Source organism: Diospyros lotus, chromosome 15, assembly GCF_014633365.1.
Source record: "Diospyros lotus cultivar Yz01 chromosome 15, ASM1463336v1, whole genome shotgun sequence".
Taxonomy (NCBI): Eukaryota; Viridiplantae; Streptophyta; class Magnoliopsida; order Ericales; family Ebenaceae; genus Diospyros; species Diospyros lotus.
This window is the reverse complement of record NC_068352.1, coordinates 85,600-98,587: the sequence shown is the minus strand read 5'-3', so window position 1 is coordinate 98,587 and position 12,988 is coordinate 85,600. Positions and strand designations below refer to the sequence as shown.

Here is a 12,988-nt window from a genome sequence, read left to right as displayed (position 1 = left end):
AGTAGTTTATGAGTTGTTTAAAGAGCAAAGCATGTTACCTTAAGGTTTTTTTTTTTTTTTTTTCAAGAATACTTTATTTGATGAATTCGGCATCCATTGATGTCTATAGTTCAAATTTACTTGTATCATTCTTGCATGCTATTTTTGGATGGGAGAATTATCCAAATAATTTAATTTTAAATAAAAAAATTTCAAATGAAACAATTTAAAATGTGACTATTCCCAATTACAAGTTTTTAAAGGATATATTTGGATAGGAGAAATTCAAATGATATCATTTGAAATTCTCCTATTAAAATATATCCTTTATAATAGTTTTTTAGTTTGAAATATCATTTGAAATTCTTATGGTTATCCATAAAATCCAATTTTAAATTTAAAAATTTCAACTAAAAATTATTATATTTATCCAAAAAATTTAGTTTTAAATGTAAAATTTTGAAATTAAAAAATATTATAAAGGATATTTTTGGATAGGAGAATTTGACATCTTTACATCCATATCTCATTTTCTTCAAAATGCAATATCCTGTATCCCTTCCTATCCTTGTATATGTATCCCTTCCTATCCTTGTATATGTCCATACATGTATCTGTTGTATCTGTGCTGAAGTACAATATCCATTTTGTGTGTATCTTATAGGGCTTGTGGAGCCTACAAATATGTGTAGGCTTGTAGGAAATGGGGGATAAATTATCCCCCAAATTCTGGAGTCTAATGGGGGGCAAATGGCTCATAATTTATGGGTTGTTTGTCTTTCATTTCTTTTGATTTTAAATAATGGGAGAGTTGTGATTGTGAGTGTATATAAGATGCATGGGTGATTAGGGTTAGGTGTGGGGAAGATATCATTTGTATTATTATTGTATGTTTTATGGTATTAGAGCCATCCACAACCATGTGACCAGTGCTTCCAGTCATACCAGACAAGAGTGAGAAATTTGCAAAAATAGGATGGCCGGCAAAGAACTTTGCAAAAATAAGATTCTTAATTTTTTTTTGCAAAACTAGGACTTTTGAGAGTTAAATAGACTAAAATGCCCCCGATTTAAATCAGCCTACGATCCCCTTCGTCTTCTTCTTTTTCAATAGATCTTTTTCCTTCTCTCTCTATTACTCTATATATATAAGGTACATATATATATATATCCATCTATCATTTTTTTGTTTTTTTACCATTCTCTGTAGTCTAAATATATGTGTATATATTGTTTATGATTCAAGAGATATGAGTTTCTCTCATTCTCTCTCCATTATGTATCATATATTATACATGTACTGTGTGTATTTGCGTTGATGGGAGAGGAAAAGAGATAAATGGCAGCCATGTACAAGAAAATGAAAAAAACGATTGCAGTAGGGCCATGGTATCGTTGATTGCGGTCGTGACTGATATATTCACTGCAACTGTTTTAATTTCTTGTCATGGTCATAACAGATATCTTTAACAGATAAGTGTTAAAGATATCTGTTAAGGATATCTGATATTTGTTAAAGATATCTGTTAAGGATATCGGTTAACAGATATCGGTTCTGTTAAGGATATCGATTAACAGATATCGATTCTGTTAAAGATATTGGTTAACAGATATCACTCCTTAATAGATATCGGTCCTTAACAGATATCGGTAACCGATATCCTTAACAAATATCTTTAACAAATATTAGATATTCTTAAATTACCTGCAATGGCTTTGAAGGCGAAGATCGACAAAGAAACAGCAACCTTAGATGCTTAGAACAGAGGACGAGCGAGAGAGATGTTCTGGTCGGTGGGGCGATTGAGGATGTGCGTGCGAGAGGAAGAAGACGAAGGGGATCATAAGCTGATTTAAATCGGGGACATTTTAGTCTATTCAACTCTCAAAAGTCCTAATTTTGTAAAAAAAATTAAGAGTACTATTTTTAAAATATTCTTCGCCAGCAGTCCTATTTTTGCAAATTTCCCGACAAGAGTTGCAGCAGCTGCCTCCGATCTGCCGCTGGAGTTAGCAGTCGAGTCCGCCGCTGCCTTCAAATGCTAGCAGCGCCGCCAGGAAACGACCTCTGGCATCCACCGGCACCAGCACCACCAAGCGCCGCCGCTTTCAGCAGCCGCGCCGCCGTGCCTCGTCTTCTGCAGCACCACCAACGTCGCCGCCTTCAGCAGCATCACCGCCTTCAGCAGCTGCGCCGTTGTGCCACGCCTTCAGTAGCATCACCGGTTGCCGCCGCCTTCAGCAACATCACCAAGCGTTGTCGCCTCCAGCAGCCGCGCCACCGTGCCGCACCTTTAGTAGCACCACCGGTCATTATTTGTTCGCGTAACCACTGTAGTCGCCGTCTCCGACCTCAAATCAGTCATCCCGCCAAGTCCAGTCACCACTGAAGCCTCCACGCACCGCCGTTCAAAATAGTTCCTTGAAACTTCTTTTGCTTCAATCTCTCTCTTTGGTGCTCCAATTACGATGCCGTCACTATCGTTGAACCCGTCAATACCGTTGAACTCATCTACCTAAGATCTTCTAGATCCCTAAAGTTTCGTCGCCATCCACCACTGGCCACCATCCACCGCCACTGCCTACTGCTGCCGGCCGCCGTCCACTGCCTCTGTTTTTCTGTTTTTAGCTACCACCTCTTTCCGTGCAGCTGTGATTCTCATCCTTACCACTATTATTGATCAAATGACCAACTCCACTTCATCTACATTATAATCGTCAAGTATTTGGACCGTCTCTACACCACGATTGTCTTTAGTACACGGTCAGTTTGAAAATCCTTTAATACAAATCACATTTCATAAATTGAATGGGAGTAATTTTAGAAAATGGTATCAATTAGTATTGTTAGAGGAAATAAAGATAAATAGCTGAGAAGATAAGGGATTCCGTAACCAGCTTGAAGAGATAGAGATATACTCTATCATAAGAGCAATTTTAAATCTGTAAATTATAGATTATTATTGTTATAATCTATACCTAAAAAGTAGGAGATTATCTAGCCTTATATTTTAGGAGATTTTTTGGGAGATCATGTGTACAAATTAGTTCTTTATGTTTCAAATAATATCAACGGAAGTAATCTTCAGTTAAGAAACTTCCGATCAAGTTATTTCATCATGGTATCAGAGCCATAGGTTCCATAGCAAGCTGGTTCTCTCATTTTTTCCTTTTTCAGTTGGTCGAAATCCTGTAAGTTCTCGATATGGCTGAAGATTCATCAGTTAGTAGAACTTCTACTCCCCAACCAACTGTTACTCGAGTCTCTCTGATTCCTCAACCTCCAACCACTCTTGAAAATCATGCTCTCCAAATCACCCAACATAAATTAAACGGAACCAACTTTAGGGAGTGGTTCCACTCTGTGTTGCTGGTAATCCGCGGCAAGGGCAAGATCGGATATCTCAATGGAACGATCTCTAAGCCAAGTGCTAATTCAAAAACGTATGGTATATGGGAAGCTGAAAACTTGATTGTTTGGCTAGTCAACTCCATGGAACCTAAGATTGGAACAACTTATTTATTCTACAAAATAGCCCAAGAAAAATGGGAAGCTGTGCAGGAGATCTACTCAGGCATGGAGAATATTCAAAAAGCTTCCAGCTACGTTCCACTCTCCGAACAACACGACAAGGTAATAATTCGGTGACTGAGTATTACAATACATTAACCAAATTATGGTAAGAAATAGATTTGTTTCATGAGATTGAATGGAAGTGTTCCGACGATGGAAAGAAGTATGAAAAGATGATAGAAAAAGAGAGTTTTTGATTTTTTGCATGGTTTAAACTCTGATCTTGATGAGGTGAGGGGGAGATTGCTTGGAACAAAACCTTTCCCAACAATAAAGGAAGTGTTTGCATAAGTAAGGAGAGAGGAAAGCAGAAAAAAGGTAATGCTTAATTCCTTAGGAGTTATTAATTCTGATCAGTCATCAGCATTAGTAACATTGAAGCTAAGAACTTTTGGTCCACCTAAAGGTGAGCCAGTGAAAGATAAACCTTGGTGCGATCATTGCCATAAGCCATATCATACTAAGGAAACTTGTTGGAAGATTCACGGGAAACCATCAAATTGGAAGCCCAAACACCTACGGAAGGGATCACAAGCAGAATAGGGAGGAGAGTCAGAAGTTGGAAAAACAACAAATTTTACTATATCTACAAAACAATTGGAGATGCTACAGCAACTCTTATGTCAAAATAAGGAGACAAAATCAGAGACAAGTGAAGGATCCAATCTGATAACATCTCTTGCTAAGCAAGGTATAACTGCACACTCACTAATCTCATTTAAGTCCCATCTAGATTGCTGGATACTTGACAAGGAGCCTCAGACCACATGACCGGTTTTATGCAATTGCCGTCAATTTATGAATCCTTTGATCGAAGAATACCAGTGTCTATGGCTGATGGTACTACAACTGTGGCCGAAGGAAAAGGCTTAGCCAAAGTAACAGGCTTAACCCTAAGATTTGTGTGATTTGTGCCCAATCTAAAGTACAACTTGCTGTCTGTAAGTAAACTGACAAAACAACATCAGTGTGTAGTAATTTTTTCTTATTTTGGTTGTGAATTTCAGGATCAACTTTCCAGGAGGATGATTGGCAATGCTGAGAAAGTATGAGGTCTTTATTATGTTACAAAGAATGGTCAGTCTACTAGATCTAGCTCTCAACCACCAACCTCTTTAACCACTGTTTCAGATTCTGCACTTATGCTATGGCATAAGCGTTTAGGGCATCCTAGTTTTCATTATCTCAAGACTTTGTATCCCTCTCTTTTCATCAATAAAAGCAATCATTCCTTTCATTGTGAGCACTGTATCCTTGCTAAACAAACTAAAATTGCTTATCCTTCTCATGCACATAAGCCTACAAAACCATTCTACTTGATTCATAGTGATATTTGGGGACCCGCAAGAATATCTAATTTAACAAACACCAGGTGGTTTATCACTTTCATTGATGACCACACAAGGGTTAGTTGCGTATTCTTGATGAAAGATAAATCTGAAGCTTACGCTACATTCAAACAATTTCATCAAATGGTTCGAAATGTGTTTCAATCCTCTATCCATGTGTTACGTTCCGATAATGGTAGAGAATATTTTTCCAATGAATTTACCAATTATCTAACTAACCATGGAATTATCCATCAAAGTTCATGCCTCTATAATCCTCAATAGAATGGTGTGGCAGAACGAAAGAATCGCCATTTTCTTGAAACTGCTAGAGCACTGCTATTCACTAATTCAGTCCCTAATACTTGTTGGGGAGAGGCTGTTCTCACATCTTCTTACCTCATTAATAGGCTTCCGTCCAAAGTCCTTTCCTTTAGAACACCTTTAAGTGTTCTCCTTGATTCCTTTCCTCACTACAAATGTACCTTAAACACTGTCCCACCAAAAATTTTTGGGTGTACTGTATTTGTTCACAGCCACTCAGTTTCTCAATCCAAGCTTGATCCTAAGGCACTTAAATGTGTGTTTGTTGGGTATTCTCCTACTCAACAAGGTTATAAATGCTATACTCCCTATACAAAACGGTTTATAGTGTCATGTGATGTCTCCTTCCTTGAAAACCAACCTTTCTTCTCTATGTCTCATTTTGATTCCAGCACAACTCAAGCAGAACTATGGGACTCTCGTTTCTTTCCTCCTCAGTCCCAAAGTCTTGAACCCTCTTCTATCATTGAATCAGCCCCTAAATCGTATTCTCCAAATCCCAATTCAGTGTCTAATTCAGGGGGAGATCAAGTAGACCGGATTCAAGAGCATCCAGCCTTGAATAAACCACTCTTTGTATATTCTAGAGGGCTTCGTGACCCTTAGCCAAATCCAACATCTGATCCAGAAGTTGGTTCAAAAACAGAAAATACAGAAAGTGGTGACAGTTTACAGGAGACTGAGGCTATTTCTAAAGAGGAGGATCTTCTTCTTGATGTTCCTATAGCTATACAGAAGGGAGTAAGGGCCTGTACACAATATCCGATTGCTAACTATGTGGGATATTCTAAACTCTCTCCATAATTCAAAGCATTCAGCATGAGTGTAGAAGAAGTGGTTATTCCCAAAGACATAAATCATGCATTGCAAGATCAAAGGTGGAAGGAAGCAGTGATGAATGAGATGCAAGCTTTGGAGACTAATAACACATGGGATCTAGTGGATTTATCGACTAGAAAGAAAATTGTGGGAAGCAAATGGATGTTCACAGTCAAATATCACTCAAATGAGTGTATTGATAGGTATAAGGCAAAATTAGTAGCTCAAGGGTTTACCCAAACCCAAGGACTTGATTATGAGGAGACGTTTGCTCCAGTTGCCAAACTAAACTCTATTCGAGTGTTGATTTCAGTAGTTGTTAACCTAGATTGGAAGTTGCACCAACTAGACATCAAGAATGCATTTTTACATGGAGAGTTGGAAGAGGAGATCTATATGAGGATTCCCCCCGACTTCGAGAAAGAAGACACAAGAGGGAAGGTATGCAAATTGAATAAATCTCTATATGGCCTAAAGCAATCACCTAGGGCCTGGTTCAAAAGATTTAGTGATACTATCATTCAGTTGGGATATACACAAGGAAAGGCCGATCATACCATGTTCACAAAGGTGGAAGAAGATGGCAAGAGGAATGTTCTTATTGTATATGTTGACGACATAATCATTACAGGAAACAATGATCCCGAAATTGAATGGTTAAAGAACAAGATGAGAGCTGCTTTTGAGATAAAATATTTGGGGGAATTAAAGTATTTTTTGGGCATGGAAGTAGCCAGAAGCAAGGCTGGTATCTGCATATCTCAAAGAAAATATACACTTGACTTGTTAAAAGAAAAGGGCAAGCTAGGGTGCAAACCAACCAATACACCATTAGAGCCTAATTGGAAGAATAAAGGAGACAGCAAGCAAGATTATCTAGTAGACAGGGGAAGATATCAACGTTTGGTGGGAAAACTGATCTACTTATCCCTTACAAGACCCGACATTACATATGCTGTGAGCATAGTAAGCCAATTTATGCATGCTCCCAAGAAAAGACATCAAGAGGCAGCTTATCATATACTGAGATACCTCAAAGGGACACCAGGAACCGGACTCTTGTTTAGAAAAAGCCAAAACAGAGAAATTTGTGGATGCTGATTGGGCTGGTGCTATAGAGGACAACAGTTCTACATCTGGGTTTTGCACAAGATTATGGGAAAATTTAGTAACCTAGAGGAGCAAAAAGCAATCGGTAGTAGCAAGAAGCAGTGCCGAAGCCGAGTTTCGAGCCATTGCACAAGGAATATGCGAACTGATTTGGGTAGAAAAAATAATGAAAGATTTACAACTACCAATATCCTCACCAAAGATGTTGTATTGTGACAGCAAATCTGCCCTTAGCATTGTCAACAATCTGGTCCAACATGACTGGATGAAACATGTAAGGATCGATCGGCATTTTGTCAAGGAAGAAATAGATAGAGGAGAGGTAAGCTTGACCTATATACCTACCAGGAATCAAGAGGTAGATATCCTTACTAAAGCCATGAATAAGCAAGGGTTTGAATCCATTAGAAGCAAGCTGAGAATGATAAATATCTATTCACCAGCTTGAGGGGGAGTGTTTGAGGAAATAAAGATAAGTAGCCGAGAAGATAAGGGATTCCGTAACCAGCTTGAAGAGATAGAGATATGCTCTATCATAAGAGCAATTTTAAATATGTAAATTATAGATTATTATTGTTATAATCTATACCTAAAAAGTAGGAGATTATCTAGCCCTATATTTTAGGAGATTTCTTAGGAGATCATGTGTATAAATTAGTCCTTTATGTTTCAAATAATATCAACGGAAGTAGTCTTCAGTTAAGGAACTTTCGATCAAGTTATTTCATCAAGTATTACTTGTGATTAAGGGAAGAGGAAAGATGGGATATTTGATAGGAGCAACGGTAACACCTTCATCAGATTTTGACACATATAATGTCTGGGAAGCAGAAAACTCAATTATGATGGCATAGTTGATAAACTCAATGGAGTAAAGAATTGGACGCCTGTATCTATTATACGAATCAACAAAAGAAGTATGGGATGTAGTACAAGAAATGTACTCAGACCTGAAGGATATATCTCAAAGTTTTGAAATTCGTTCTAGGATTCGAAACACTCGATAAGGTACATTATTTGTCACTGAGTACTTTAATACACTCTTAGAACTTTGGTATCAAATCAATTTGTTTCACAATATTGAATGGAAGTGTTCGGATGATGGAGTTCTATACAATAAGATGGTGGAAAGAGATCGAATATTTGATTTCTTATAAAGCCTGAATCAAGACCTTGATGACGTTCGAGGACGTATTCTTGGTACAAAGCCTCTACCTAACATGAATGAGGTATTTGTTGAAGTCAAGCGTGAGGAAACAAGGAGGAAAGTAATGTCTTCTCCAGTACAAAACTCATCCATCGAGATAGTAGTCCAGGGATCTGCTTTAGTTGCAAATCGAAATGAAGGATATAATCCAAAAGAAACTTTTGGAAAAGACAAACGACTGTGGTGTGAGCACTGTAAGAAGCCCAACCATACCAAAGACATGTGCTGGGATATTCATGACAAGCCTCCAGATTGGAAACCACGAAGCCAAAGGAAAAAAAATGCCTATGTGGCTGAGACAACAACTGGTGTGGCCTCCCAACCATTTACAACAGAACAAATGGAAATCCTTTGAAAATTGATGAATCCCTCAATTACTGATGTCTCCAAAACTGTCCCTACTAGCTCTGCAGGACTTGCATCATGTAAAGGTATATTTTCCTTATTGTCATGCAAAGACTCACATGATACTTGGATAGTGGACGCAGGTGCATTTGACCATATGACAAGCTCCAATACAAGATTCAGTAACTATCAAGCATGCAAGGAAAGTGTTGGTATCACTGTAGCAGATGAGTCCATGTGTACAACAACAGGGAGATGAGATATAGAACTCAATGGGTTGAAGTTGAATTCAGTTCTTCATATCCCAAATCTGCAATGCAATTTACTTTCAACGAGTAAACTAACCAAATATTTGAATTGTTCAGTAACGTTTTTTCCTTCCTGTTGTAAATTTCAGGATTTGTCTTCGCAGAGAACGATTGGGAATGCTGATGAGCAAAATGGCCTCTATTACTTATCAGTTGTTGGTTCTCCTTCAAGACTAAAGTTACCTACTATTTTTTGCCTCATTTTCTAATTCCAGTGTTATGTTGTGGCATCATAGATTAGGTCTTCCCTGTTTTCCTTATCTAAAGCGTTTGTATCCTCAGTTATTCGTTAACAAAGATCTTTCATCATTTCAGTGTGATTCTTGTACTCTTGCTAAGCAAACTCGTGCATTTTATCCACCTCACATACAAACTTCTACTCCATTCCACTTAATTCATAGTGATGTGTGGGGACCATCACGAGTGTTAAACTTAACTGAGGACCGATGGTTTGTTACCTTTATTGATAACCACACCAGGGTATGTTGGGTTTACCTGATGAGAAAAAAAATCTGAAGTTAGTGAAATTTTAAAAAATTCCACAAGGTTGTCACAAATTTTTTTTAGTCATCTATTCATATTCTTTGAACGAATAATGGTAGAGATTATTTCTCCCATGAACTCAATGAATATCTTCAAGAATATGGAATACTTCACCAAAGTTCATGTGCATATATTCGTCAACAAAATGGGGTTGCTGAGAGAAAAAATCACCACCTATTGGAAGTTGCAAGATCCATCATGTTTGCTAGTCATGTTCCACACTCTTTTTGGGATGAAGTCATTCTTACATCGGCCTTCCTTATTAATCGTGTTCCCTCCAAAGTTCTTTAATATCGAACACCCTTCAGTGCATTGTTATCTACCTTTCCCTCCTCTTGGGTTCATAATTCTCTTGAATCTTGTGTGTTTGGGTGTGTGGTATTTGTTCATAATGTTCAACCCAACCAAAGCAAGTTTGATCCTAAAGTTCTCAAATGTGTCTTTCTTGATTATTCCTCCATACAAAAGGGTTATAAGTGCTATTATCCTTCTAATCTCATGTGATGTTTCCTTTGTTGAAGGTCATACCTTTTACCCCCAAGTTTCTCTCCAGGGGGAGATTAATTCTCAAGGAGACAAACATGGGGAATCTAATTTCTTTGAGTCCCCTTCATTTGATCTCCTTAACGTTTCCTTCTCAATCTAATTCGATTCCCTCAAGTTTTCCTTCCAAACCCGATTTTGTGTCTAAAAACGGTGATGATGTGCGTCAAGGGGGAGAATCTAACACTATAGACCCAAAACTAATTTTGGTTTACTCTAGAAGACCACAAGCTCTAATGCAAACTCAAGAGTATGAACCGACAAGAGATCCCATTACTATGGATAGTCAAGAAGAGGATGAGGAAAATGAACCATGTCGAGAAGAAGAAGAACCTACCAATAACATTGATCTTCCGATTGCCATAAGGAATGGGGTAAGGTCTTGTATGAGAAATTTCAAGTATCATATATTAGATTATGTTGCATATACTAAATTATCAGGAAATTTCAAAGCCTTTGTTGCAAAGATTGATGAGATTCATATTCCTAGAAATGCTCATGAGGCGCTTCAGGATCCAAATTGGAAGGAGGCTGTGTTAGAAGAGATGAAGGCATTGAATGATAATGAAACTTGGGAAATGGTGAATCTACCAGAAGGGAAGAAAACTGTTGGCAGTAAATGGATCTTTTCGGTAAAGTATAAATCAAATGGAATCATAGAACGGTATAAGGTAAGACTAGTAGCATAAGGATTTTCTCAAACTTATGGAATTGATTATGAAAAACTTTTGCACTAGTTGCCAAACTTAACTCAATCCGAATTCTATTGACTATTGCTGCTAATTTAGATTGAAAACTATACTAGCTAGATATTAAGAATGATTTTCTCAATGACACATTAGAAGAAGAAGTATATATGAAAGTTCCTCCTGGATTTAAAGCAAAGGGAGATGATCCAAACAAAGTATGTAAGCTAAAAGCTGCCCTTTATGGTTTGAAACAATCATCTCGGGCTTGGTTTACACGGTTCAACAATGTTATAAAGAATCTTGGATACAACCAGGGGTAAGCTGATTACATCTTGTTTGTGAAGAATAATAAGTCAGGAAAACAAGCAATACTCATTATATATGTAGATGATATGGTGATCACAGGTGATGATGAAATGGAGATTGAAAATCTCAAAGAAAGACTTCAAGCATAATTCTTGGTAAAAGATCTTGGGGAACTTAGATACTTTCTTGGAATGGAGGTTGCAAGGAGTTACAAAGGGATCTTCATTTCACAAAGAAAGTACACACTTAACTTACTTAAGGAAACCGATAAACTCGGGTCTAAACCATCTAGTACGCCTTTGGAACGTAACTAGAAACACAAAGTGTCGGATAGTGATCCTCCAGTGAATAAAGAGAGCTATCAACATTTGGTAGGAAAACTTATATACCTATCTCTCATGAGACCTGATATTGCCTTTAGTGTGAGCATAGTAAGCCAATTCATGCATGCTCCCACAAAAGGACACATGGAGGCGGCAAACTAGATCATGAGGTATCTAAAGGGAAGTTCTGACAAAGGGTTATTGTTTACAAAGACTGAAGTCAGGGATGTTGTTGGTTTTTCAGATGTAGACTGGGCAAAAGCAGTTGATAGCAAGTCAACAACCAGGGTATTGCATAAAAGTTTGAGGTAATCTAGTGACATGGAGAAGCAAAAAACAGTCTGTGATTGCTCGAAGCAGTGCAGAAGCAAGAGTATAAAGCCATAGCTCAAGAAACATGTGAACTCATTTGGATACAAAGGTTGATGGTAGACTTAAACTTGCCAGTAACAGGGCCTATGAAGTTGTTTAGTGATAGTAAATCAACTATTAGTATAGTCATAATCCAGTTCAACATGATCGGATGAAGCATGTGAGGATTAACAGAAATTTCATCAAAAACAAAATTGAGAGTGGAATTATTGCCTTGTCTCACATTCCTACCAAATCTCAGGATATTGATGTTCTAACCAAAGTTCTTCAAACATCAAATTTCAATATTTGTATTAGCAAGCTGAGAATGATTGATATCTATTCTCCAGCTTGAGGGGGAATGTAGGAAATGAGGGACAAATTATCCCCCAAATTTTGGAGTCTAATGGGGGGCGAATGGCTCATAATTTATGGGTTGTTTGTCTTTCATTTCTTTTGGCTTTAAATAATGGGAGAGTTGTGATTGTGTGTGTATATAAGATGTATGGGTGATTAGGTTTAGATGTGTGGAAGATATCATTTGTATTATTATTGTATGTTTTAAGGCTTGATTGATTTTTTCAGTGTAGAGAGTTCAATTCTTCAGAGTGATACAAGGAGAGTTTTCAGATTCAAGACCTTGGTTTTCTCTTAGTTTTCTGACATCTGTGTTCTTCAGCTATTCCCTTTTAATTAACTAAAAGATAAGGTAATTTTCTAAAGAAAGGTGATACCTTGTTTACTGGTCTGATTCTTTTAGTAATCTATCTCTGTATTTATGTGGTATGAAAATGTTTACCTATATTTCTGCAATTCTAAAGTGTGGTTCCACGAATATCCGTGTGGATTTTGGTTTTAGATGCACAACAATGATATTTCAGTTTATATATTATGGGAGCAATCCTTTGCCAATGATTTGTTGAATTTTATTATTAATTTGAGGGGGGTTGATGCATACAAAAACGACCCCCTCCCTACCCTTGCAAAGTGGACACTTGTGTATTGGGGACACCTGTTTTTCATAAAGTTTTGCTGTCTAACTTCCACCTTGCATTTTCTGGAAACTTCATGGCATGTTCGTGTCCTGTGGCATTGTGATATCTGTGCTTCTTTGGCTGTGGTTTAGTCACAGCTTTTATATGGTTCACTTCTGGGAAAAGAAGGAAGTATTTCATCTGTTACATTAATATACGCTTATATAGTCTGAAACTCAAATTTGAGCAGGATTTGCTCATGCAG

General features: G+C 37.5%; 1 protein-coding gene across 3 annotated transcripts in view; it reads left to right on the top strand.

Moving 5' to 3' along the window:
- The window catches only part of LOC127791837 (probable LRR receptor-like serine/threonine-protein kinase At1g56140), a 34,113-nt gene that overhangs the window by 19,963 nt on the left and 1,162 nt on the right, over window positions 1-12,988 (top strand). The gene's annotated exons all lie outside the window — the stretch shown is intronic.